The following is a 27906-nucleotide window of genomic DNA, read 5'->3' as shown; positions in this document are numbered from 1 at the left end:
TAGTTTTTTTTTTGTCCGATTATTAATTTTTTTTGTATTGGTATATGTTTTTTTAATATTCCAATGCTTATTCCCTAATAGTGACATGAGAGAAAATTTTTTTAATTAATCAATATATTTTTTAATTTGTATGAAATACCCTAGAATGACTTATATAAAGAAATGGATATAGTAATAAATATCGGATTACTTATTTATTTTTTTTAGCTTATCGTGCTGTTGCGATTCCCTTAATAGATATCAAATTCCTCAATAAAATTACCTAGCAGCTTCCCAACAGATTCAGACATAAAGCGTACAAGTAGTTCATAGATGTGAACCCAGAGGAGGACGTGGTTCAGTGGAATCTGAGAGGGGACGTCACCACAAGAGATACGGTGGAGAACCATCAACTTGTTCTTGAACGACCAAGGTCCTGCGTCAAAAACTCTCATCAAATCTGTTTCACAGAAGAGCTGAAAAGACGAAACGTTGATCTTCAACCTCTTTGATGCAAATGCCCTTCGAAGGGTGCCACATGACTGCAGCTGCTTCCTCATGCTCGGGAAGTTAATCGGTGTCTCTAATAGGAAACGACCCACCAAACTCAAATCCGTAAAGCCTTGCGTTGCATCGGTTGCCGAAACAATGAGCTCAAAGGGTTTGTCCTTGTCATCGTCAAATTTTTTGTGATGAAAAAAATGCAAAATCATCACAAAAAATATGTATTATTTTTATGATTTCTTTGATAAAAAAAACATAAATTTTAATGTTTCCGACTCGTAATCATCTATTTTTCGGGTTCTTTAGTGGTTACGCATCAATTATTTTTAAAATTTCAATTATTGCTGTGCGGATTTATAATTTTGGAGATAGAAATTTCAGTTTTTGATCAAAATTATATAAGAATGGCAAAAAAAAAAAAAATTCTAAATGAGGGATGTGATAAATGAGATGTAGATGGTATTTAACGATCCACATTTTTTTTTATTTTTTATTTTTTTTATTTTTTTTGTATTTTTCTATTTTCATGTTTAACAGTCTTCTTTTACCGGTTGGAACCGACCCTAACCAATTAACCCGATTTCTATTCTCCTTTCTTCTCTCTCTCTCCGCTTTCTTTCTCCGTCATCGCCCAGTCCCTATTTTCTTTCTTTCCGATGATGTGGATTCTCACCACTCCTTTTTGCAATTTGGGGTTTTGCTTTTGAAATGGTAATTATCTCTCAAACTTTGGTACTTGTCATGTCTAATTGGCTTTTCAATTTCTTTACAATGTCGTATCTGAAACATCATTCATACATTTCTAGAATTCAATTATTCCTCCTACAATCATTCATACATTTGTAGAAACTAGATTGATAATGTGTAGCAACACTATTTTGCTGCTCGCTAATGCTATCTGCAGCAACACTAGTCTAGCACTTTCTTCGGCTGATTTCAATACAATATATAATGTGTAAAGCCTTTAAACTAGATTGATAATGAGTAGCTAATTTCACTATTTCAATACAGAAACTAGATTGACAAATTCATGTAGACACACACATAGCAGTTCTGTCGAATATGAAGTAGTTAGGAGCTGTGAGTAGCTATGTTGCACTGAAACTCTCTTTCGTTAGCGTTTCAGCGTTTCACACGGTAGTTTGACTGAAATAAGGTTGTATGCTTTGAAGGTTATAATGAAGAGGCATGTGAAGTGCCAGAAAACTGGAATCTTAAAACATTTATTAAAAAAGGCCATGGAGAAAAACTGAATTTTGTTTCGAATTATCATAGGTTCAGTCAGAGAAGCCAGGATTTCTGATCAGGTTCAAGGTCCTTCGCTTTGGTCTAGAGAAATTGTCTTTGGTTATTGTTTTGGGGAGAAGAATGTGTTGATGTTCGATTTAGGTGGTGGTACTTTTGATGTCTCACAATTACGGAGGGTATATTTCAAGTGAAGTCTACAGCTGGTGACACCCACCTTGGAGGTGAGGATTTTGACAACAGAATGGTGAACCACTTCATTGAAGAGTTTAGGAGGAGCATCAAAAGGACGTCTCCGGAAATCCTAGAGCTCTTTGGAAATTGAGGAGAGCTTGTGAGAAGGCTAAGAGGACTCTCTCATTCAATGCTCAGACAACTATTGAGATTGATTCTTTCTTTGAGGGTATTAATTTCTACACAAACATTACCCGTGCAAGATTCGAGGAGTTGAACATGGATCTTTTCAGAAAATGTATGGAGCCTGTTGAGAAGTGTTCGAGAGATGCTAAAATGGACAAGAGCAGTGTAGAGGATGTTGTTCTTGTCGTTGGTTCTACCAGAATTCCAAAGGTACAACAAATGCTGCAAGACTTCTTCAATGGGAAGGAACTATGCAAGAGTATAAACCGGGATGAAGCTGTTGCATATGGTGTAGCTTTTCAGGCTGCCATGTTGAGTGGTGAAGGAAATGAGAAGGTGAAGGATGTTCTGCTCTTGGATGTTACACCTCTGTCACTTGGACTTGAAACCGCTGGAGGTGTTATGAATGTTCTGATACCAAGTAACACTATAATTCCTACAAAGAAAGAGCAGGTGTTCTCCACTTACTTCATTGACCAGCCGGCTCCCTTGATACAGGTATATGAGGGCGGGAGAACAAGAACAAAACACAACAATTTACTCGGAAAATTCGAGCTTTCCGGCATCCCCCCAGCTCCAACTCCAAGGGGTGTCCGTGAACTCACTGTGTGCTTTGACATAGATGACTCGTGATGATAAGAACTAAACAATTATTTTTCTTTAGATGACTCGTGATGATATCGTCTGTTGCTTTTGTAAAAGCAAGAATGCATTTTATTAGTATCTATCTCATGGTGCACCTTTAATTCAATACCTTTTCTTCTCTATTTAGTAGTAGTAAACATACTAATGATGACTCGTGATGATATCGTTTGCTGCATTTTATTAGTATAGCAGTGTTCACAGTGTCCTTAATGACCAAATGAATTTAGTCATTTACGATCTAGGTTTATTAAATCTCATGTGATGTTTATAATAAAGCAGTTTGTGTGGTACAAATGCAATTTATCCCTTCTGATAGAACTATTGTGGTTTTCAAATAGGTTGGAGCGCCTGGTATTTGAACATTCATTGCATCAACAAATACCTGCGAACAATGTGTCGAATAACTCTTATATACCGCGGATTGAATCTTTGCATTATAATTGCATTCTGGACATTACACGGTCATGGCTGTTTCTGCTAAAATACTCACCCTTGACAAACATGAAGGTAATGGAGAATGGACAGTTGTTCTTACCTTGTCGTGGAAAACGGAGGAGAAACTTTCCAGAATGATGGAAAAGATGCAGAACTGTATGAAGCGGGTAGAGAACTCACAGTTCTATCAGAATGTTTTGGAACAAATCCCAACTCCAGAATCGGTAGATTATTTTCACCAGGTTCCGGGCTCATAGTTGAAAATGCAGATGGTAATATATGGTATTGGCAGCATCGAATCGTATGAAACTCCTAGAGTTCAGCTGAGCATCGCGGTCTTAACGAAAAAAGAGTTAAGTTGGATAGGCGACATCAAAGTTTTTGATCCAGTTCATTCTTCAATAGAATCTCAAGTCCTGGAAATACTAGGTTGTTCTGTTCTGCCCCATAAACGAGCATGGGCGCCGATGTGCCACCGGTTCCACCCTTGAGTACCAGGGTTTAGGAACTCAGTTCTTGTTGATTCATCAAAGCATATTAATTGTAGCTGCTCCAAAATTCAGAAAGGAGTTTGTAATCAAGACAGTTTCAGAGGATTATTTTGCTCCTTTTCATTAATTCTCATGTATTAAAAAAATTGGAATTTATTTATTATATTATCAAATAAACAATTCAAATATCAAATTAACATAAACATACGGTCAACAAATTAAAATCTACAAAACATTGTTCTTAAATCAGCAAAATAAGTTAATAGAATTGATAAAAGTGGCTAAAAACAGGAACATATTTAGTTGAATTGAATTGAATTTCCTACTATGTTAACAAATATCACTATTGCACCCGATTTACTATTGAAACGGAGTTTGGCAACCTAGGGCCTGATGCCGGCCAGATCGGTTCAATAAATGCAATAGTCTGACTGACGATACCTAAATGCAGTGGAAAAACAGAGATCCCTCTCGTCTCTTTACTTTCTATATTCAATGAGTAGATGCGATTGACCTGCAATATTCTATCAACCGTTGAAAGATACAAGACATTGCAATCCATAGGATCTATGTCTAATAGATCAAATTGCAGACAATGTTGCCAATTCATGTGTTGATCTATCTAATCCAAATCAATCGAGCGATGAACTTTCCAATGATATTCTCCTTCAAACTCGTCAGATCTCCAAATAGTACATAGAATATTCGATGGAAGAAAATCTATCGATGGAAAAAGCTCTATTTGTACATAGTAGAGAAGACCTCGGCTTGCTCCAAAAGCACAATGAAAATGAAAACAGTCCAAGCTTCCAGGTAATGGAATCTGAAGACAGAGATCACGAGTTTGATCGAATGCGATGACCGATTGGCTCACATCACTATCCCAATACAAAATTCCTCTATGTTCAACGGCTTTAACAACAGCCGTGTGAAATATAACTTCAGCACCAATTGTTATTGTTAATACCCTCCATTTGTTAGTTGCAGAATCAAATATCTCCATATTCAAAACGTTTGAATTTATAATTCGAGAATTGCTAACAATATTCACCACCTTAAACTGAGCCTGAGTCGAACGATCCGTAGATTCACAGACAATTCCGGATAAAACAAATTTGCTGCAAGTTGGTGGGAAAGGAAGGGTAACCCGTTGCTTCGTCACCGGATTACAAACATAGTAAAAGTATGCGTTTCTGCATAGTATCAGACCATTACTCGAAGCAAGAACAATTTCGATAGGAATAAAATCGCAGGAAAATTGAAATTTTTCAATGTAACTATTCGACCATAACAATGAGTCCCCCTCGTTGCTTAGGTATTCACCGTTGTAAGAATCAAACGTATAATCATAGAACTTTATATATAAAGTTAGAGTTTGTCTGGTTGGAGGAGAAGAAGAAGTTTTACGAATCTCGAATTGGGAAGGAAAGGAAGGATGAGAGATGAGTGACGACCAGAGCTTGCAAACGATTTTGTTCCTATAGAGTTGTTTAACGGTAAGTTTGTAAAAGATTTCTTATAGTATTTCTAATGGAAGATCGTTGATTGAAGAGGAGGGTTTGTTTTCGCTGTTTCGAGTCAAACAAAAGGAAGCCATTAGATACTTTTGAAAGAAGAAGAAAGACAGATAGATGAAGGCTGAGAAATCGGAATTGTGCTTAAGAGGCTGATTAGCGTTACTATATATAGAGGAATCAATTCTTCTAATCCTTTTTAGATTAGGATTATTTTATTTATTCGTAATTAAAGAATGAAATTCCTAATTAATTAAGAAGTCTTTTACCGTATAACTACTTAGACAAAAATAATTAATTAATTAATAACATATTAATTTCGGTTAAAAAAATAATAATAACATATTAATATGCTAAATTCATGTGTAATTTTAGGGATAAGGTAAAATACCCATATGGGGTGTTTGTTAGAGTGGATAAAAACACAAAGATAAGGATAAAAAAACTGAAATGAGTTATCCCATGTTTGTTTTAGAGATAGATTAGAGAGATAAGAGAGATACGAGTCTTATCCCTCAAATCCTATACCCAGGAGGGAGGTGGTATAAGAAGGTGGGATAAGCTCCTGCGATTTTAATAAGATGGAAAAGTCTATCGTATTTCTCAAATTAACGTTATGTAGTTTAAATAAGGTTAAAATAGTAAAATGTATTATTTTTATCCTTATCCCTATCACACATACCAAACATTGAATAATAATTCTCGACTATCATATTTTATCTTTATCCCAACCATTTATCTTTATCCCTATCTCAACCTTTATCTTTATCCATATCCCAATAGAATACCAAATGACCCGATAACGTTTATAGCTAGGAGCAATTTTACCTCTAACGTCTAAAATGGTGCAATTTTACCCTTAACGTTGGCGGCCAAGAGCAATTTTACCCATAACATTCTCAAGCTGGGTCAATTTTAGAAATAATTCATCAAATTGTCTTCTCGTTCATGAATCTTGTCATTTAAATTTCACATGTGAGTCATTTTATTACTCATTAGTGACAGATCATAAACATACAATTAGACGTGAAAATAAAAATAAAAATTATATTGTCTATTTATCATCAATGAAAAATGGGGGTGCCAGCATAGCTGGGATGTTCGCCGTATACCCTTCCTCGCTATCCAATCTTTAATAAAAAAAATACTGTCTATTTTATGAGTTGGACAAAAAAAAATCAAAATATTTCATCAAATTAATAAATATTAACATCCAATTCTATTATTAAACCACGGAAAATATGATTTTTTTTAAACGAACTGATATACAATTGGTGCAGAATAAGGAACAAAATATCTGTGTTTTACAATAATGTCTGAAATTAACCCAACTTGTCAACGTTAGGGGTAAAATTACTCTTGGTTACCAACATTAGGGGGTAAAATTGCACAATTTTAAACGTTAGGGGTAAAATTGCTTGGACAAGTTCAGGGGGTTATTTGTGTATTAGGCCTATTAATTAATAGGCTTAATACTTAGTTGTTTTCTGAACTTATTCAAAAAGGTTGATTGGCCTCCCGATCTCACATGGTGTCTCACTAGCCACCTAAACTTGCTTAAAATATCTTGATTAAGTTTCTAAATTTATAAAAACGTCATTACGATGCACAAAACAAAATGTTAATTTGTTTTAAAGACTTAGAATCACGAATTAAGTCTTTATTTTTTAAGTGTTGAATTTTTTTATAAATTTAGATAAGTTGCAATTTATATCACTTTAAACAAATTTATGAGGCAAATGGATCACTGAAAGCAACTTTTAGAGGCCAATAGATCACTTTAAACAAATTCAGGTGGTCAATAAATTATTTTAAGCAAATTCAAGAGGCTAACGAGACACTATATAAATTTATAGAGCCAATTTTGAACAAATTCAAAGGTTTTTGATGCATTAAGCCTAATTAATATGATTTTCTTAACTCAATTAAAACTTCAAACTAAAGTAAAACCCCATCTAAGGTAAAAAAATGTTTGTTAACATTGGAAAAACATTGAGGATTACTATAATAAATCATCAGGAATTTAATATTTTAATTGAGTTTTGTTTTAATTAAGTCATTTCAGTGATTAAAAAGCATTGTAATGATGCTATGGCTGATACGTGGCAGCCGCGTATAGGTTATTTTCATGAAAAAAAACTAAATTTTGTTTTCCTTTCCATAAAAATAAATGAAACATGACCGTCTGGTGGTACATACGTAGATGTCATATGCCGTTCCGGTCAGAAACCGAGTTGACTAATGTTGAGATGTCATCCATATCATCATTTTGAAATCGTCGAGGTGACCTAATTGAGACAAAACTTAAAGTTGAGTAAGTTTATTAAAACAAATTAAAATTGAGTGATCATTTTAGGATAATCATGTAAGTTCAGTGACCAACAATACATTTAACCCTTTGGTAATACGAGGCCTCTTCAAATAACCAGATTTTGCAAAAACATAGTCACTAATAGATTCAATTAAAAATTTAAATAGACTCTAAAGTTGACAGTCAGAATCAATTAATCCGTATCGAATTATCTGATAATTTTTTAACTTTTTAAGTAAAGACTGGATTACAGGGTAAACAAATTAATAGACATTGGAATTGAGGTCTAGTTTGCAAAGATCACCGAATTTCATTTTTTTTTTTAAATAAAGTTATTTAACTTTCCTTTTATTCAACAAATTCATTTAAGTCAATCCAAACAGATAAATGTCCAGTTTGGGAATTAGCTGTTAGCTGAAATAGTAACACATCAATAAAGATTTAATTTTTATAATAACAAATATAATTTTATTTTTTTATATAGTCACATGGCAGTTTCAAACGGTTAGGTGAAATAAATAACAAATATAATTATTATTTTTTTACTGGCACGTGGCTCTCATGTCGATATTTTGGTAACTTTTTCGGTATGAATTGGCCGAAAATTACGTATCAAATATCTTTCTCTCAATTAAAATAGCTAAACTTAAAAGTATTACACAAAGCTTTAATTTGATGGTTGAATATTAATTATATTCGTGGAAGAAGAAAGAAGGGTGAGTATGTTTAGATAAATTATCGCCGTCAGACGGTTGATGTAGCTTCGGAACTACTGTCGGCCAACTCGATTAAACAAACATCAAACTCCGTATAACATAACCGGATAAACAAAACCTATAAAGCCTCTGCATCTTTCTTCTTCTTATGTATATTGTGTAAATGGAATGTATAAAGCCTTCTAATGGAAATTGGATTAGAAATTTTCTTTATCGTAATTAAAAAAAATAAAAGGAATGAGAAATCCCAATTAATTAACAAGTCTTTTAATTAATACTTTTTATATTTTAATTAATTGATAAACACTAAAGCCCTGTTTGGTAAAGAGCGTTTTGGGATAAAAAGAGCGGTTTTGACCAATTTTAGAGGTTTGACCACTGAAACCGCTGATTGAAGTGTTTGGTGGAGAGAGGTTTGGAAGAGAACTTTGGGATGAAAACACTAATTTAGAAAAAGCTCTTAAAAGGAGCTTTTTCAATTAGCGTTTTGGAATATTAAAATTAATGGACTTCTTTAACCCTAATAGATAGACTCCCTCTTCTCCTACGCCAAAATTAATGCCCTTATTCGTCTTTTTGCACAAACCGCTATTATCAATCAGCTAATTTTTACCAAACAGGTCTACACAAACAGCTAATCAAATCAGCTAATGTAATCAGCTAACAGCTAACATCTAATTCCCAAATAGGGCCTAAATTTAACCCTAATGTTTTAAGTGGAATACTCTTTTTTTTTTTTTGATAAATGTGGAATACGAATTTAATCATAACTTATAAAATTAAAATTTGTAAAATTTAATTAATCCTCCTGGAATTGTTGTAGTTTATTGGCCTAATACTCCTCTAGCCCCCTTAACTTGTCTAAATTTGTCATTTTACCGCTTCAACTTATCGAATGTCCTATTTACCCCCTTAACTCCATAAAAATCGTATTTCTCACCCCCTCAACTTATCCATTTATCCCCCCAACTTATAGAATATCCTATTTACCCCCTTAACTCCATAAAAGTGGTATTTCTTACTCCCTCAACTTGTCCATTTACCCCCTCCCCAACTCATAGAATGTCCTATTTACCCCCTTAACTCTATAAAAGTGGTATTTCTTCAATCCGTCATCGAAGCCTAAATTGATACATTTTTTAAACGTTAAACCTATATTGGTGTTATTTTGTACGTGGAACCTAAATTGTGCTATTAATTTTGCACTATAAAGGGGTAAGAAATACCACTTTTATGGAGTTAAGAGGGTAAATATGATCATAAGGGGTGAGAAATACCACTTTTATGGAGTTAAAGTGGTAAATAGGACATTCGATGAGTTGAGGAGGGGTAAAATGACTAATTTGGACAAGTTAAGGGGGTGGGAAATACCATTTTTATGAAGTTAAGTGAGTAAATAGGACATTCAATGAGTTGGAGGGGTAAAATGACTAATTTAAATAAGTTAAGGGAGCTGGAGGAGCATTAGACCTAGTTTATTTGAACTCCTTGTTTTTCTTTTTGGTAATGGCTATATTAAATTGTTGATTTCGATTGCTATATGTCTATGTCAAATTTTTTGTGCAGCCTGATGAAGTGGTTAGGAGCTGTGAGTAGTTAGGGCAATATTATCCCTTCTGAGACCAGGCCATGGGACGGGTTGGGCCGGGCTTGGGTCGGATTTATCAGGTTTTTATGTAAAAGTACTCCGTCCAAGCCTAGTTCAGTTCGCTATAAATTTAGGCCGGCTCGGATCGGGCTGGGCTCGGGCTTAAAAATCAAATCCCAAGTCCAGCCCATATAAACACACCTAAATATATATACATGATTTTTAATTATAAAAAATAAAATTTATATTTAAAAGTGAATATTTAATATATAAATATATAAATTAATTAGTTAATATTAATAGGCAAGACAGGCTGGATCGGCCCGTGCTATGTTAATCAATCCCAAACCCGTCAAAAAAATAGACGAGCTTTAGCTGTCCTAGGCCGGAATGGACCTAAGCTTCATTTATACTGTCCAAGCCCGACCGAAGGGGCATGAGCTTGGACGGACCGGACGGGTATTCGGACCCGTGGACAGGTCTACTTCTGATAGAACATTCGTTGCTTAGACAAAATATTTACATGTCAAATCTGGTTAGGGCTAGTCCGAGTCCTATCCAATCCAACCCATAGCTAATCAATATGGGATACTTAACACACACCTCTCATAGGTCTGCAAATCTCTGAAGCATAAAGTCTGCTGGACTGAAATCTATGGGTGGCCTAACAACGAGTGTGTCAATATTGGACCTAGAGGCTCCACTATCTTCTTAAACTCGAGTCTAACTAGCGTATTGCCTTAATATGGCATGTAGAGCAGTACCAGTTGAATGCCTTCTACTCGCAGTATGAATCACGTAGAAATCAAACATGTATGGAAAAAAGAAAAGGAAAAATAAAAAGAAATACAATAAACATGAATTCAAAATTTCAACAATAAAAATAAATTCTACAATAAACATAATTAGTTGCAGACTCGAATATCTCCATGTTCAAAATGTTTGATTCTATGATGTAGTCGCGGCGAACAATCCTCACCACCTTGAACTGAGTCTAAGTCGAACCATTTGCAGATTCATAACTTGGGTAGCAAACAATTCCCCACATATCAAATTGGCCATGAGTGGGTGGGGAATGGAGGGTAAACCATTGCTTCATCATTGGATTGCAGACATAGTAAAGGCCCCGACAATAATTGCATGTATTGCTGCATAATAACAATCTGTTATTCAAAGCTAGAGGGATATTGTGATTGGATTTTTTCCCTTCAGTTTTAGGAAGAAATTTTAAAGAAAATCTCGAACTATCTTTCGACCATGACATTGAATCAGAGTCATTGGCTAGATGTTCAACATTGATGGAACGAGAAAAATAATCATAGAACGTTTGGACAAAGTAAGAGATGATATAATTACAGGAGAAGAAGAAGATTTTCTTGGAAGCAATAATTGAGAAAGGAAAGAAGGATTAGATATGAGTGATAACAGAGTTTGGAGACGACCTTGTTTCTTTAGAGTTGTTAAACAAGAAGTTTGTAAAGGATTTCTAGTAGTATTTCTAACGAAGATCATTGATTGTAGATGATGATGATTTTTATTTTCTTTCTATCCAAGCAAAAGGAAGCCATTAGATACGTTAAGAGCAAAGAAATCAATTAAGACTTTTTTTTATTCGAATTAAAATCTATTGAGTCCATGTTTATAAATTAATAATATTTAGCAGGAAATTTATGAATCTTTACTTGTATTCTTCCTTGCTCCACATGTATTGTCATTTTATTACATTAGTTTTCATCGTAATTTACAACTCAAGTTACATTAAATCCTTTATTGTTTTTCGTTATAAATATTTTAAACTCACATGAAGTATGTTACAAAGCTTTTTTCTACGCTACTTATTTTATACATGTATGATGAATTTGGTTAAAGCTCGTTATAAGCTCGATAAAAGTCCGACTCGGTCAAAGCTTGACTCGGTCAAAGCTCGTCAAAGATCGGCCCGGGAGGGCTCGACTCGAGATATTAACGAGCCAATACCGAACCTACCTAGGGTTCAGCTCGTTTACACCCATAATCAAATTAATGCTGGTTAGAGAAGTAGAATCTCTTATTCTACATCTTCATTCTTTCAAAGTTATGTTAGGTTGTGGGATCCGATCTCTCCTTTCACTATTTTTCTCTGTCTTATTTAAGCAATCATAACCAAAAATACAACTCAAGAGGTTTCCATTAAGATTTCTCACATAAACAATAAAAGAAATTAAAAAAAAAAACAACTAAAACATAAAAAATCTCATAGTAATATTAATTGATGAAAGTTTAGCTAGTCATTAACATGAAAAAGGGTTAATTTTAAATAAAATATCGTGGTCTCACGTTTTTTTATAGATCAATATGTATGGTTGGCAAAATTTTCATTTTGCCATATTTGATCGATAACAATTTCAAAATGAAAATTTTCAAAAATTAAAGTTGTTTATTATTATATTTATTATGGAACCATATTTTTTATTTTTCAAAGTCATCATTTTTAGAGTTTTCTCTCTCTAAACATTAACTTTCTCTTTTATAAAAAAACAACACCAAATGACCTAAAATCTAAAAAGTTGAAAAATTAAAATTATTTAAAATATTATTTAATTCTTGAAAATTTTCATTTTAAGATCATTATCAACGTAATTTGAAAAAATGAGAATTTTACTAATCGGTACAAAAAAAGTGAAACCACGTAGTTTTATTTAAAATTAAAACTAAAAAAATTTCACAATCAAATTCTGAAAACAATCTACGACAGTCTCAATGATGTTTTTTTATCCTAATGCAATAACGAAAAGAAAATTACAAAATCAAATACTCTAAAATTAATATGTTTCTCTCAATTAAAATAGCTAAACTTAAATAGTATTACACAAATAATTAAAATTTAGTGTTGAATATTACAATACTAGTAAAAGAAAGAAGGGTGAGTATGTCTACCTAAATCATCACTGGCAGACGGTGGTCGAAGCTCAGGAACTACTGTTGGCCAACTCGGTTGAACAAACATCAAACTCTGTATAACATAACCGGATAAACGAAACCAATAGAGCCTCTTCATCTTTCTTCTTCTTATGTCGACCGAGTAAATCGAACGCATACAGACTTCAAAGTTTGAAATATGTAAGTAAAGAAACAAGGTATTGCAATCCACGGGATCTATGCCCAGTACTTGCCAATGCACTGTGTAATTCCATAGATCGATATTAAATTATTGATGAGGCCAGTCATACAAATCAACGCGGATATGAACACTCCAAGTGTGTTCTCCTTCAAACTCGACGCATCTCCAAATGGTACAAATATGATTTATGTATCTAAGTCGAAAATCAATCTCTGCATAATAGAGATGATCTTGGCTTACTCCGAGCATTTGATGAACCTGGACACTACATATTCCGGGTAATTTAATCGTGTGGAATCGATAAACTTTTGGATCGAATGCAACAACCAGGTCGCTTCTTCTACATTCCCAATGTAAAATTCCTCTATGTTCAATAGCAATTTTCTTCATGTCGAAGATAATAGCCGAATTGGATTTATATTTATATACATTCCATTGGTTAGTTGTAGAGTCGAATATCTCCAAATCCAAGTCGTTAGAATTTGTTTCAGGAGTTCTCAAGGTGATCCTAACCACCTTGAATGGGTGATTTTAGAATTTGGGTTGCAAACGAATCCTGATAAAACAAATTTCGTGCAAATAGATGGAGAAGGGAGAGTAATCCATTGCTTGGTCACCGGATTGCAAACATAGTAAAGGCAGCTGCAGAGATAGCTTGATCTGCTGCATAACAACAACCCATTGTTAAATATATAGTTTGATATAGAGAGGATTATGGAGATAGAGAGAGATAAGTAATAACACAATTAATGGTTTGAATCACCTTAGTGATTATGGCTCAGAGGCCTTGTATTTATAGTGAGCCAATAGTAGTTTGTATAGGAATACAATACACAAGTATAATCGTATTAGAACTCTACCTAGCTAGGGTTATAGACAAATTGAAACTCTAACTAGATAAGAATCTATTTACAGAGATAATAGGAACATTATCTCTAACATCCCCCCTCAAGCCGATGGCGGGCACGAACAAAGAGTCGAGAGCGTAGCATCGTGAAGCGAGCTGGAGCTAGCGACTTGGTGAGTATGTCTGCCACCTGATCATCGGTGGGAATAAATTTGACACTGAGAAAACCTCTGTGAACTTGTTCACTAACAAAATGATAATCTAGCTCAATATGCTTCGTACGGGCATGGAACACTGGATTTGAGGTGAGATAAATTGCTCCAACATTATCACACCACAGCTGAACCGGGGTGGGTAAGGGAAATCCAAGATCTGAGAGAAGAGATTTGAACCATAGGAGTTCTACTGTGGCATTTGCCACTGCCTTGTATTCACTTTCTATTGAGGATCTGGCTATTGTGGGTTGCTTGCGGGTCTGCCACGATACAATGCTGGATCCAAGGTAAACACAAAAGGCTCCCGTGGATCGTCGATCATCAGGACACCCTCCCCAATCACTATCTGAGTAACAATGGATGTGCTGTATTGGTTTGATGGACATGACTATGCCAAAGTCTGATGTGCCCTGAATATAGCGTAAGACCCTCTTAACTCCTTTCCAGTGCTCATCAGTCGGACAGTGCAGAAACTGACATAATTTATTAACTGTAAATGCAATGTCAGGACGAGTAAATGTTAAGTATTGAAGTGCTCCCACAATGCTTCGATATTCATCTCCAAAGGTTAAGCTGGTGCCTAGCTCATTTGAAAGTGTTGGCGTGGTGGCCATGGGCGTTAGTGTGGGCTTGGAGTCAATAATCTTCACTCTGTCTAGGATGTCAGCCCCATACTTGGCCTGACACATGTGAATGCCATCCTTCTCATATCTGATCTCAATTCCGAGAAAGTATGCTGCCTTGCCAAGATTGCGAATGGGAAACTCATGTTCGATGGTTGCAATAGTGTTGGTGATGTGTGCAGGGTGGTTACCTGTTATGAGTATATCATCAACATAGCATAGAATGTAAGTCTTTTCAGTGTCGGTGCGTCTGATGAACAGAGAGTTGTCAGCCTGTGACATTTTGTACCCAAAGGAGAGGAGGAATGTTCGAAGGCGTGTGAACCATTCTCGCAGTGCTTGCTTTAATCCATAAAGACTCTTTTTGAGAAGACAGACATGATCTGGTTGGTCACTGTCCCGAAAACCCTACGGTTGTTCCATGTATATTGTCTCTGATAAGTTTCCATGAAGAAATGCATTAGAGACATCCAGCTGATTGATGAACCAGTTGTTTACTGCTGCAATGGCAAATACAGACCTAATGGTTGTAGCTTTGATTACTGGACTGAATGTTTCTTTGTAGTCAATCCCAGCTTTTTGAGTGAATCCCCGTGCTACCAAGCGGGCTTTGTGACGATCAATGGTTCCATCAGACTTCTTCTTTGTATGAAAGAGCCACCTGGAGGTGATGACATGCTGATCATATGGTCTCAGTACAAGTTGCCATGTGCCATTGTCCAGAAGAGCTTGAATCTCTTCAGACATTGATGTACGCCATTCGGGTTGTTTGTTGGCTTTACTGAAGCATGTGGGATCCACTGTGCCATTTGGATGTGTAGCTAAAAGTCCCTCAAACCTTCCTCTTGACTGAAGAGACGACTGTCGAAGTTGCATATAATGTTGTCATGGACCAATCAGCGGTGCATTGCGAGGTCTGGGCCTTTCAGTTGGAATAGGAGCAGGTGGTGCAGTTTCAGGAGGAGGAGAATCTGTTTGTGGCATGATGTTCTCTTCATGAGGTACTGTATTCTGTATTTCCAGTGTGGTGATGTTCACAGCATCAACTGGTGTGCTAGGATCATTCTGAGGAACAGGTGTTGATGCAGCAGTGACCACTGGTGACAATCATTGACGTGGAGCTAAAGGAGCAGTGTTTGTGGCTTCGGAGTCAGGGGGAGTAATTAGGGTTCCAGGATGAGGTCCAGAGTGGACAGGTGTGATGGGTTGGGAGCATGGAACTAAGTTAGAAGTAGATAATATAGGATTGGGATTAGAGAAATTACCTGGATACGGGCCGAGTAAAGATGGTAGTTGACACGATGTGCTTACCCCCGAGTTGCTAGATGAAGGTGATGATGCAGTGACTGCTGATGCAGGAAATACTTCTTCATTGTGCTGCACAAATTTGCAGATGTATATGCGTCCAGTGGCATACTCAAGACATATATCCCCAGAATGATTTTCTGATGGACCAAGGTAGACACATAGCTTGGAGCGAAAATCAAATTTTTGCTGATTGTATGGACGAAGAAGAGGATAGATACCACTGCCAAAAATGCATAAGGCCTTATAGGCAGGCTGTTTCTTGTAGAACAAGAAATAGGGTGAATTGTTGTTTAGGATTTTGGTGGGTAAGTAGTTGATTAGCCTAATGCTGTGTATCATGGCATAGTTCCAGAATTTTAGAGGTAAAGATGCATTGGCTAGCAAAGTAAGGCAGGTGTCAATGACATGTCTAATTTTTCTCTCAGCTATACCGTTTTATGCATGAGTGTGAGGGCATGCAATTTTGTGTATAATGCCATGTCGTTTTTTTAAAAAGGTTGTAGTTTTTGAAACTCTCCCCCAAGATCAGAGTAAATATTCTTAACCCTTGCACTATACTGATTAGAGATCATGGCATAAAAATCACAGAAGGTTGAAAAAACATCACTCTTATTCTTTAAACAGAAAACCCTTCCAAATCTAGTGAATTCATCAATGATTATTAAAAAATAACGGTGGCCAAGACAAGAAACAACTGGAGCTGACCCCCAAACATCCAGATGTAAGTTCTTAAAAATAAATGTGCTAGAGCGACTAATAGAGGGTAAAGGGCTTCTAGCAAGCTTGCCTAATGGACAAAAAGAACAATTGCTAACTGGTTTTGAAGAGGATAGATTGTTTCCTTTGAGAACTGAGCTGACTGTCTGATTCTGACAATGTCCAAGCCGTGCATGCCACCTTTCAAAAGACACCTTCTCTCCAACTAGCGCCTCCTTCAGGGTGGGTGTAAGCACATAAAGCCCATCTTTACTCGGGCCCCGTAACAGGATTTCCCCAGTTGTTTGGTCCTTCACAAGAAAATGGTTAGGCCAAAATTCAAAGAAACATGAGTTGTCACGGGTAAATTTTTGAACAGATAATAAAGATTTGGTAAGCTTGGGAACAAGTAGGGCATCATTAATTTTCAAATTATTGATATTTGAATTTCCAAAGTGAGAAATTTGCAAACCTTGACCATTGCCAAACTGAACTGTATCATATCCTGGATATGGCTGCATTTGATGAAGTTGAGTCGGATTTACCGTCATGTGATTGGTTGCTCCTGTGTCTGGATACCACGGCTGATTAGGACCCATGAATGGATTTGGTGGTTGTTGCCATGCCATGTGCGCTTGTGGTCCAGGATTGTAGTGTGCTCTTGAATTGTTCTTTGGTCTTTTGCACTTGTCAACCCAGTGGCTTGGATCACCACAATTGTAGCACTTGCCACTTCTTCTCTTCTTTGGATTCTACTTCTTTGATTGATTTGTTTCCATGGTGGATACATTGGCCTCCCGATGTGCTGATACACCATTGGGCTGAAGCAGAGTTTTCTTTCTGGTTGATTGAATCATGCCCTCAACTGTCTTCAAGCTGTGCAAAATCTCTTGATAGTTGATGTTTGTACCGCGCTGAGTTACAAGATTCTGGACAGTGGAGCGATACTCTTCTGCTAAACCCTTGTAAAGAACGGACGGTAGTAGATGTCGAGGGTAAGGATTCCCTGAGGCAGCCAGATCATCAAGGATGGACTTCACTCTTTGCATATACGCAGTGACAGACATTCCCCCTTGCTCAAGCTCATGCAGTTCGACTCCCATCTGAAACTGCTTGCTGCCTGTAATAAGCCCGTAGGCATCCTCTAAGGCTAGCCAAATATCATGTGAGTATTTGAGATATGCAATCTCAGAAAACACCTCTTCGGTGATTGAATTTAGGAGCAAAGTCCTAACCACATTTTCTACATCATCCCATTGAATAAAAGATGGATTTATGATTAAATCCGCAGCTGATGTCACAAAACCTGTTCTAGGAATAAATTTGGGTGGAGGTGGTGTTGAACTAAGAATGTGAGAAAGAAGATGATAGGTTTGAAGGGTAGATTCCATGGACATTCTCCATGCTTTGTAGTTGTTCGGGGTTAATTTGATGTTAATGTTGATATTTGTGGGTGGTTTTCTTGGTTGTTCAACATGAGTGGAGATAGGTTCTGGATGGACAGGATTGTTTGTAGTATGAGGGATGGATGAGGAAATAAAATTGTGTCTAACATTGTTTGACGGTGCATCAACAGTATTGTGAAACGAATTTGAGAAGAAAGATGGTGAGGGATCATGGGATAATTGAGTATTGTAACAAAACGGTGAAGTATGAGATTCAGAAATAACCTGATGTGTGTTACTGGCTTCAGCTGCCTGATATGCTGCTAGGGCAGCAAGAACTGATGGAGAAAATAGAGTTGGAGGAGTCGAGGATTGTTGCGGTTGAATAGATGGCTGCTGAACCGGAAGTTGTTGATTCCGTGAAGGCGGAACAGCCGCCTGATATGCCGCAATTGCGGCTAGCACCACAGCGTTAGCGGCGGACGTTGTCGGTGTTGGTAGCATTGCGGTTTGCACAAACCGCTGATCACGCGCGGGTTGGACAGGAGCCGCGGAAGGGAGATGGCTCGCGGGTTGGACAGGAGCCGCGGCTGTCGTTGGGAGCATAGTCGGCGCGCGGGCGCTGGCCACTTGAAACGCCAAGAGTGCAGCTTGGACCTCCGGAGAAAGCGAATCCACATCGGCTGCCATGGTGGGATTTTGTGCGATCTGCGCAGATGGGGCAACAGTTGTGGTCGTTGGAGGAACGATGGTGGGCGCACGGGCGCTGGCCGTCTGATATGCGAGGAGCGCAGCTTGTACCTCCGGAGGCAGTGAGTTCGCAGCGGCTGCCGCAGTTGTGATTTGCGCAATCTGCGCAGACGACGCAGGAGCCGCTGTCGTTGGGGCAACCATAGTGGGCGCGCGGGCGCTGGCCGCCAGGTAGGCTTGAAGTGCGTCGCGGACTTCCTGAGGGAAGTAATCGCCCACCATTTGCTATGGCAGTGGAACTATCGCGGTGGCTTTGGCGGTGGGTGCGTCTAGGAAGTCGGATTCTCCGGTGACAAAAGGTGACGTGAACCGCCATCCCGAAGATGCAAACGAGCCTCCGAGGGCGTCGTCCGTGTTCTGAGCGGCCGCTGATGTTGTAGCGGCGGTAGGTGCGATGGTTACGGAAGCGACACTGGCGGCGGTGGCGGCGGCGGCAGCATTTGCGGCGGTGGTGGCGGCAACTGCAGTTTTGTATTGAGAATAGGTTGGTGATTGAGGATGATCAGAGGATTCGGAAGATGCGGAAGTTGATACTACTGATACCATGTTAAATATATAGTTTGATATAGAGAGGATTATGGAGAGAGAGAGAGATAAGTAATAACACAATTAATGGTTTGAATCACCTTAGTGATTATGGATCAGAGGCCTTGTATTTATAGTGAGCCAATAGTAGTTTGTATAGGAATACAATACACAAGTATAATCGTATTAGAACTCTACCTAGCTAGGGTTATAGACAAATTGAAACTCTAACTAGATAAGAATCTATTTACAGAGATAATAGGAACATTATCTCTAACACCCATTACTCGAACCTAAACAGTGAACTTTATCTCTCGGGCCTGGCGAATTCGGAGGAAGAAACTTGAAGGAATTTTTTCGTTCCGTAAACCATGAATTCCCATTGTTGGTTAGGTGTTGAGTGTGAAACGAACTAAGCCAATTATGAGATGTTAGGTATAAGGTAAAAACTGGTGTGTTCGGAGACGAAAAAGGGTTTCTCTGGATAAAAAAACTGGGACCGAAAAGAATGGTGAGAGATGAGTGATGAGCAAAGCTTGCAGACGATCTTGTTCCTGTGGAGTTGTTTAACAGCAAGTTTGTAAAAAATTTCTAACAGTATTTCTAATGGAAGATCATTGATCGGAAATATAGAGGACGAAGAATTTGTTTTTCTGAGTCTACCCAAGCAAAACCCAGCCATTAGAAATATGAAAATATGTGAAACACGAAGCCATAAATATAATATTTTTGAAACAAAATCTGCCAGGATTAGGAATTTGAATCCTAATTGGATTACAAGTTTTGTCTAACCTAATTAATGGATGATATGTAATCGTAGGTTATTAAGAAGTCTTTTTCCAATTTAATTCTGCTCTTTATTTTGTTTTTTTAATTCTCGTAATTAACTAATTAGAAATAAGGATGGCAACCTAGTACATGTGGATAGTGTCGATCCCAAACCCTTACCCGTTTTTTTTAATTACTCGTACCAGTCCCATTACACCAATGAGTATACTTTTTGCATCTTATATCAATTCGTTCTAAAAAAAAATGATTTCATGTTTTTTATAATTTAATAATAGAATTAAATATTAATATTTATAAATTTGGTAAATGTTTTGAATTTTTTTGTCCAATTTGTACAAAAGACGTTGTAGACACCGAGTCGGAGGACCTGTGACGAAAACCTGAAAACAAGACGGTTGAAGCGATTGATTCCGGAAGTTTCGAAAAAAATAAAATAAATAAGTTACAGTGGGTCGCTGTTGTGATGTGCGTAGTGCGAGTGCTTAGCAGCAGCCGACGCGCGTTCGACGACAGTCGGACACCCGCTCGACGACGCAAAGCGCGCGCTCGACGCTCGTCGGACGCACGCGTCCAACCACGAATAGCACGCGGTTGACGTCCGAGCAATGCACGAGCTTGGTAACGCGGGGCGCGCGCTCGTCGACCACGGGGCGTGTGCGCCCGGCAGCGCGAAACACACGTTCGGCGGTCACAACGCGTGGGCGCCTGACGGCGCGGAACGCAAGCACGGCGGTCACGACACGTGGACGCCCGACGGCGCGGAACATGAGCTCGACGGCCGCGGGGCATGCACGCCCGACGGTGCGAGGCGCGCCCCGGCGGCCGTTGGGCGAGCGTCCAACCGCGTCGGGCGGACGCCCAACGACACGTTTTCAATTTAATTATTTAAATTAATGAATTTTTAGAGGTTCCTAATGTAAATAAATAGAGTTTTCTTGACATTTCAAATCGTTTCTCAAAACAACACGTTTTAAAACCTTAGTCCGTTCCAACGACGGATTAAGCGAACATTTTAATTAAAATCATTTTCTTTATGAATAATAGAGTTTTGAATCATTTTCTTAAAGGATTTGTACAAAAATAAAATTGACTTGTATGTTTAACCACGTTTTCTTATTAAAGGTTTTTTATCTCAACGTTTTCAAACACTCGAGTCGTTCCAACGGCGATTCGGGTGAACTTCATCAAACGGGGTTTTTTTAAAGCGCACCTAAATCGTTCCAACGGCGATTAAGGTGCGAACCATGTAAATAAACTCGTTTTGGGGAAATAAGTTAGCATAGAATAAACACACGGCATGACATTTAAATAAAGTTGTAAATAAATCACTTCTTTCTTCCCCTTTCTCTGTGTATGTATAATATAAATGGGTGATTCTTTACTAAAGTGGCTTTTCAATAATGTATGCTCAAAACGGTTTCTGAAAAGAGAAAGAAAAGGTTTCAAATGAATTTTAAACTTAAAGAAGTATACGATTAGTCCGTTATCGCCTAACATGCTGAGTAGGAGGCCGGTGGTTCATAACCGGGCGATGTCGGGGTGCCTAGTAGCCTTTCTCCGGAAAGGAGCTAGCCTTCTCGGCTCGTACCTAAGTTTCCCGAACCCACACCGGTCTCCCGCAAGGGATCGGTGTTCATTTTCCCATTCGTGGGTGGCGACTCTTCCATATCTCCGAGCTCCGGTCCTGCCGAGCAGCTTGATTCCACGATTGGTTGCTTTCGGCGCCAATCACCGCTTACGTCGCCATGAGGTGTCCACCCCCCGGTCCGCCCGGGAGATTAGGCCGCGGCACCTCGTCTAACAAGTGGCGACTCTGCTGGGGAAGCGAGAAATTTGATTCCGGAAGGCGTGTATTAAGCCCTTAACGGGGACAGATCGTTTTACTTCTTTTCATATGCATTCATGTGCATTATTGCAAACCCTTTGGGTAATTTCCGCGAAACCTCTAGCGAGAGTCCATTCGTTGCTCGAAAGAGGCTAGTGTAAGTTCCCCCTTACAGTAAGGCGCCAAAGGGTCCCCATCCATTCGTTAGGGGCGAATTTGTGCGGTCCTGTGAGGTCCCGCGCTCAGCCGTGTCAGCATATAGTAGCCTTAGAAGTTGCCATAGGATTACCCGTTATTATTTTTGGTGTGATAAATGAATCGGTTCGTGTTTTCAAATCGCCATGATACGTGTCTAAATCCTAAAGTATGTAAAGAAAATGAAACGATGCGTTAATATATACTCTTGAATCGGCGTACTAATTACCCTAAAACATCGAAACGATTTGAACTAAAGACGACTTAGCCATCTCGTATGAATGAACATGTGCGGCCCACCTTGTCCCTTTCGGTGTCCCGACGAAGGCACACGTTCAGGAAATGCGTTATGACGTAAGCACGTATTAGTATGAATCGATTTGGTGTTAAGGATAGTTACATTTCGATACAAAAGCCTATATTAACAGTAGCCGTTATTCACATTCTTTAAATAAATTGGGATAAAACGAGATCATAACGAAACGAAAACGAAGAACATTTCTGTTTTGAACGACCCTGTCGTAACGTGAAAAGTTTCGCACAAGTAGCCCGTCCCTTCCGAATAAAAGATGAGCATTTACGTTATGCCCCGTGTCGTTCTTAAGAGAAATGGACGTGTCCGCAGAAGTGACTAAGAAAAGAAAAGCGAAAAATGAACTAAACGACCAAAATCATTCCGAATTTACGATATATGTCAATCCCGAGCGTAGTTAAAGAAAATAAACCAATGCCGTTGAATACGTGCCTCGAACGAGTGTATACCCCGTTTAAAATCTCGAAGCCGAATTAAGCCAAATCATATAATTGCGCCATATGGACGAGACTGCGGGTTTTGACTAACGACTCGATTATTTCGACCGTTACCAAAACTGCAAGAAATATGGCCCGATGTACGTGTTTGCTTAATTCGTGCCTAAAGGAAAGAGAACGGTGATATCCTCGTTTCGAATAAGCATGCGATTCAACGAAACGTTGATTTTCTATAACCACACTAAGATGATATATCCCGTGGATTGGGAAGAACAACGAACTGTTGCTAGCCGAAAGGTTACCGTACGCTCGAAATAAGACTCGCCGTCTTTTCACGTAGCCAAAATGAGCAAACGGATCCTCGACGCTAAGAACAAACGCGTTACGCAATGAGTCCGTTCCCTAAAATAAATCCCAAAAGTGATTTCATCACTAAATAAACACGTGGTTACGTCTCTCGATAGATCCAAAAGATCCCGTGGTAATCCAAAAATCGAGACACGAACCCACGCGAACAAAAGGGAACGAGTCATTGTCAATAACGAACGATTGGACTGAAAGGATAACTCGTACCACGTCTGAAAAACCGAGATGCACTCAAAGGGAGTCAAAACCTAAACTAATGCGTCTCGCAAAATGACAAAAGATGAGTTATCCCGGAAGGACGATCCAACTTGGTCGATTTCTTAGTCACTGAACGTGGATACGTAAAAAACGAATTGTATTGTCTGATGGGTGATTTACTTTTCCGCAATAATCGACGGCATCACGTGTCCCTTGGACCGCAATGTGAGCCAAAAACCAAAATCCTAGGAAAGAGACCTGGACCAACGAGTGTGTGGAGGAATAAGGGTGGAAGAGAGATGTTGTGATACGTGTAATTAGACTAACGTTTGTTCTTCTTATCTTATATCTCCGTAAATAAATAAACGCACACACCACGAATCATGCATATAAAATCATGCATACATACTAATGGATACCATTCGCACATACGTCATCATTAAGCGATTGTGGTACCGAGAGAGCAGTCGGCTAGTTAGGCAGTTTGACCAGTTACAGATTGACAGTTCTGAATCAGTAGTTGTGGCTTCGGAATCATCTTCGTCTGAGTATACTCAGTCTTCAGCCAGTATGTCTGCGACCGACGAGAAAGTGGCCGGATTGGAAAACTCTGTGAACAACATTAATGAGGAGTTAGCGGTGATAGCGGCCCAGTTAGCTAAGTTGGCGATGAAAGACGACAAAAGTGGCAGTAAACACGCTGAGAATGAGGTGAACGATGGACCTCGCTTTGGGAATGAGGAGGATTATCAGGATTATATCCGGAAGCAGTTTGAGAAAGAGAAAGCTAAGGAAGAGGAGTGGAAGCAACACATCACTCAGGAGGTGCAGGATCTACGTGGGGGAAGTTCCGGGAGTCAGGACTTTTATAACTTGAAGAATTGTTTATCGGCAACGGCTCTGCCTTTGAAATTCCGGCTCCCTGACATGAAAAAGTTCGATGGAACTGGGGATCCCACTGCCCACATGAATCAGTATGTCGCTGTAATGAAGCACACGATCCTGACTGAGGATCAAGTCCTGGGGCTGTTTAACACTTACCTAGAGGGGGCTGCCCTCACATGGTTTCATGCATTGCCGGTGGTAACAAAGAGGGATTGGAAGGAATTAGCGAAGTCATTCATTGCTCAGTATAGCTTCAATACCATGCTTGAGGTCACTTTGAAGGAACTTGAGAGCACTAAGCAGCAGGCTGGGGAATCTTTTTCCGATTTTGTGAAAAGATGGAGGGCTAAGGCCGCGGTCATGAAACAGAAGCCGCTTGAGCAAGATCAGATCCGAATGGTGGTTGGCAACACATTGCCATATATTAAGAATGAGTTGCGGTATATGCCATTTACGGATTTCAATCAGATGTATAGTTGTGCCTTGACTGTTGAAGGAGATGGAGAGCCGAAGAAAGCTTATACCAAGTGGACGAAGTCTGGATATAGTGCCGGAGGGCCTAGCGCGAGTACGGAATCTGCAGCAGTGAAAGTGGTTGATCTTAATGCTATGGAAAAGAGGCGGTTCGCCAAGTTCGATCAGACCTACGTGAAAGTTTTCGAGCGTCTGCAGAAAAAGGGATTGTTGAAAGCCCTTACCCCGTATAACAAAGCTCAACCTACTCCGCAGATACAGGCTAGAGGATATTGCGAGTTCCATAGCAGTTATGGGCATACAATTGAGAATTGTGAGAGGCTGAAACATGAAATCCAAGATTTAATTGAGGAGAAAAAGATAGCTGATCCTTGGTCAGCGAACCCTTCCACTAGGCGTAATCCATTGCCTAATCATAGGGTAAGCATGATCGGAATGGGTCTGACAGAACGTGTAGTGATGGAATCCTTCGAGGAGAATGTAGAGGAGTTGTTGGACTCCGACGAAAAGAACAATGTGGGAAATGGTCTATATGTGTCCTTCCTGGGTGAAGAACAAGAGGATGAACCGATGGGGGAAGGGTCAGATGGTGGAGCACCGTATGATGAGGATAGTGCTGAAGAGACCGGAGAAGGGTCGTCTCGGACTATTGTGCCAGAATTGGGTCTGTTTAGCGGTGGAGAAAACCCCGAGGTGCACTTGCGTGAATATATGCGCGATATGTTTGTCGAATCCTTCGGGGTGGATGAGATTGCTCAGTGGTTTCACCATTCGCTGATAGGCGAGCCTTTGGAATGGTTCCACTCATTACCCGACTCTTGCAAGCATGATTGGGATCAATTATCAGATTTATTCTTAGAAAAGTACCAAAGAGCCGAGGACAGGGCCGCAGAGCACTTCGCAATGCAGATTGGACCTATCAAGCGTCCGCTACCGAGGGTTAGCAAATATAATGGCAACAAGGACCCCATGGAGCACCTTCACTTCTACTTATTAGCCATGGCGCCCTTGGGTTTTAAAGAAGAAGAGATCACTAGCTTGTTTTGTAATTCGTTGATGGGTGAGCCGTTAATGTGGTACATGTCGTTGCCGATGTATGGTAAGACCGATTGGGCGGCAATGATGAAAAGATTTATCAAGGAGTATACAGTATGGATGCTGGCAGAGCAAACCACGGATTCCCCGTCTTACCAAACACCTGATGCGGTGTTAGCGATGCCTAGGTATGGTGGATACCAGGATCCTGTTGAGCATGCAAGGTTATTCCGCAATCATATGTATGACGCCGGATTCCCGCAGTGTGAATTACATGAACATTTTCCGGAAACCTTAATGGGAGAAGCCTTGTTGTGGCATCAAGGCCTATCAGAGGAGGAAATGGGTCATTGGGTACCACTCAGGAGTGCCTTTGTGGCAAGATATGAGATGTATGTTCCATGGACGGGATCCCTGGAGGATCTGGATAGGATCAGGCAGTTCCCCGAGGAACCATTTGTGGACTATGCTAGGAGGTGGAGGCACCAGTATGAGCAGTGTCACGAAACAATGAGCAATAAGGTGCAGCTTATGTGCATACAACGAGGTGCTATTCCGTTGGCAGCAAGAAGGATGAGCAGAGTGTCCCTCCGAGATTACGACGATTTGATAGGCTGGGCATTGTATGGATCAGCAGATCCCTTTTATTTGAATCCAAACGTTCCTCACATTATGGATTTAATGATTGTGGATATTTGGGAAAGTTTCTCGGACGAGGAAGATGCTAATCGGAGGATTCCTATTAACATTTGGGATGAATCTGATGATGAGCCGGAAATCGCCGTCATGACAAGATCAGGACGAGTGGCTGAGGGAAAGGCACCTATGGTTGAGACTGAGATAGGGGAAGGGTCGGCTCCTAAGTCCGACGACCAAGTTCTTGAGCAGTTGAAGAAGACACAAGCTAAGTCCACGGTCTGGGAAGTTTTATGCCATTCCAAGTACCATCGTGAGAACCTGATGAAAGAGTTGAAAAATCTGGTTATTTCCACCGATACTGAGCCGGCAGCGCTAGTGGGAGCAATTATGGCCCGAAAGAAGGCTGAAATCACATTTACTGACGAGGATCTCCCAGAAGAAGGGAAGGCTCACAATAAGCCTTTGTACATCCGAGCGGAAATCAACGGAAAGAAGACTAGCTGTGTGATGGTCGATGATGGGTCGGCCATTAATGTTTGCCCGTTGAAACTCTTGTCGAAGTTGGGAGTGGAGAGAGGAGATTTGACAGCTTCTGAAACTGTGATTAGAGCATATGACGATAGCCGTAGGCACATTGAAGGAGTCTTCAAGGCCAAGTTGAAAGTGGGGCCGCATGAAGAAGAAACTGAGTTCACAGTGCTGGATATCCCGGTAACCTTTGCCGTATTATTGGGACGCCCATGGTTCCATAAGTTGGGAGGTGTGCCCTCCACGCTCCATCAAATGATCAAATTCCCCTTCAGGGAAGAGATAGTGACAATCAGAGCTGAGAAGTTGAGCTCGGTGGCAGCATTGGGAATCGAGCCACAACTTTTCTCTGGGTTCCAATTTTTCGGGATTTACGAGTCAAGCATGACCACCGATGTGGTGAAGATGATGAAGGGAGGTTTCATCCCAGGAATGGGCTTAGGAGCACACCATCAAGGGCTGCCAGAATTTCCGGACTACAAGAGTTAGAAAACCCGGAGGGGTTTGGGATATGAACAGGGAGGTCCGTCCAATGCAAGTAGTGAGGGAAAAGTGGGCCTGAGGAAGTACTTTGTGAATGAGGGGTATGGAAAAGTTTATTCAGGAACCCCCGAGTCATGGACTAGCACAGAAGGGAAGATCCTACCGGGGTTCGAAATCTTCAATGATGTTGCCGACTGGGGCAAAGGAAAGGCGAGCTGCTTTGTCGAGGAGATTATGGTGCTAGACTTGAATGTCGAGGAGCAAGTCATCACCATTGAAGCAACTGCGGGAGCGGTGGACGAGCCTAGTACCTCCAAAGTTCACGAGAAACCTGAGAACCTTGATGATGAAAATTGTATTACTGCTTTGTTTGAATCAGATGATGTAATCACCCATGCTATCAATGAAATGAACTCTGATTTTGCTTACTTGCTTGATGTCGATCATGATCATTCCATGCATTCTCATTCATATAACATGCCTACATTTGAAATCAATGCAA

The 27906-nt window shown here is 39.5% G+C and overlaps 2 pseudogenes; both read left to right on the top strand.

The window, feature by feature from the left end:
* The first annotated feature begins 627 nt into the window (after positions 1-627).
* LOC136222816 (heat shock 70 kDa protein 4-like) lies at positions 628-3060 on the top strand (annotated as a pseudogene).
* Positions 1060-27906, top strand: part of LOC136221770 (protein SENSITIVITY TO RED LIGHT REDUCED 1-like) — a 79786-nt pseudogene continuing 52939 nt past the window's right edge.

Source organism: Euphorbia lathyris, chromosome 3, assembly GCF_963576675.1.
Source record: "Euphorbia lathyris chromosome 3, ddEupLath1.1, whole genome shotgun sequence".
Classification (NCBI taxonomy): domain Eukaryota; kingdom Viridiplantae; phylum Streptophyta; class Magnoliopsida; order Malpighiales; family Euphorbiaceae; genus Euphorbia; species Euphorbia lathyris.
Note: the sequence above shows the minus strand (reverse complement) of the source record. Positions and strands in the feature narration are given on the sequence as shown.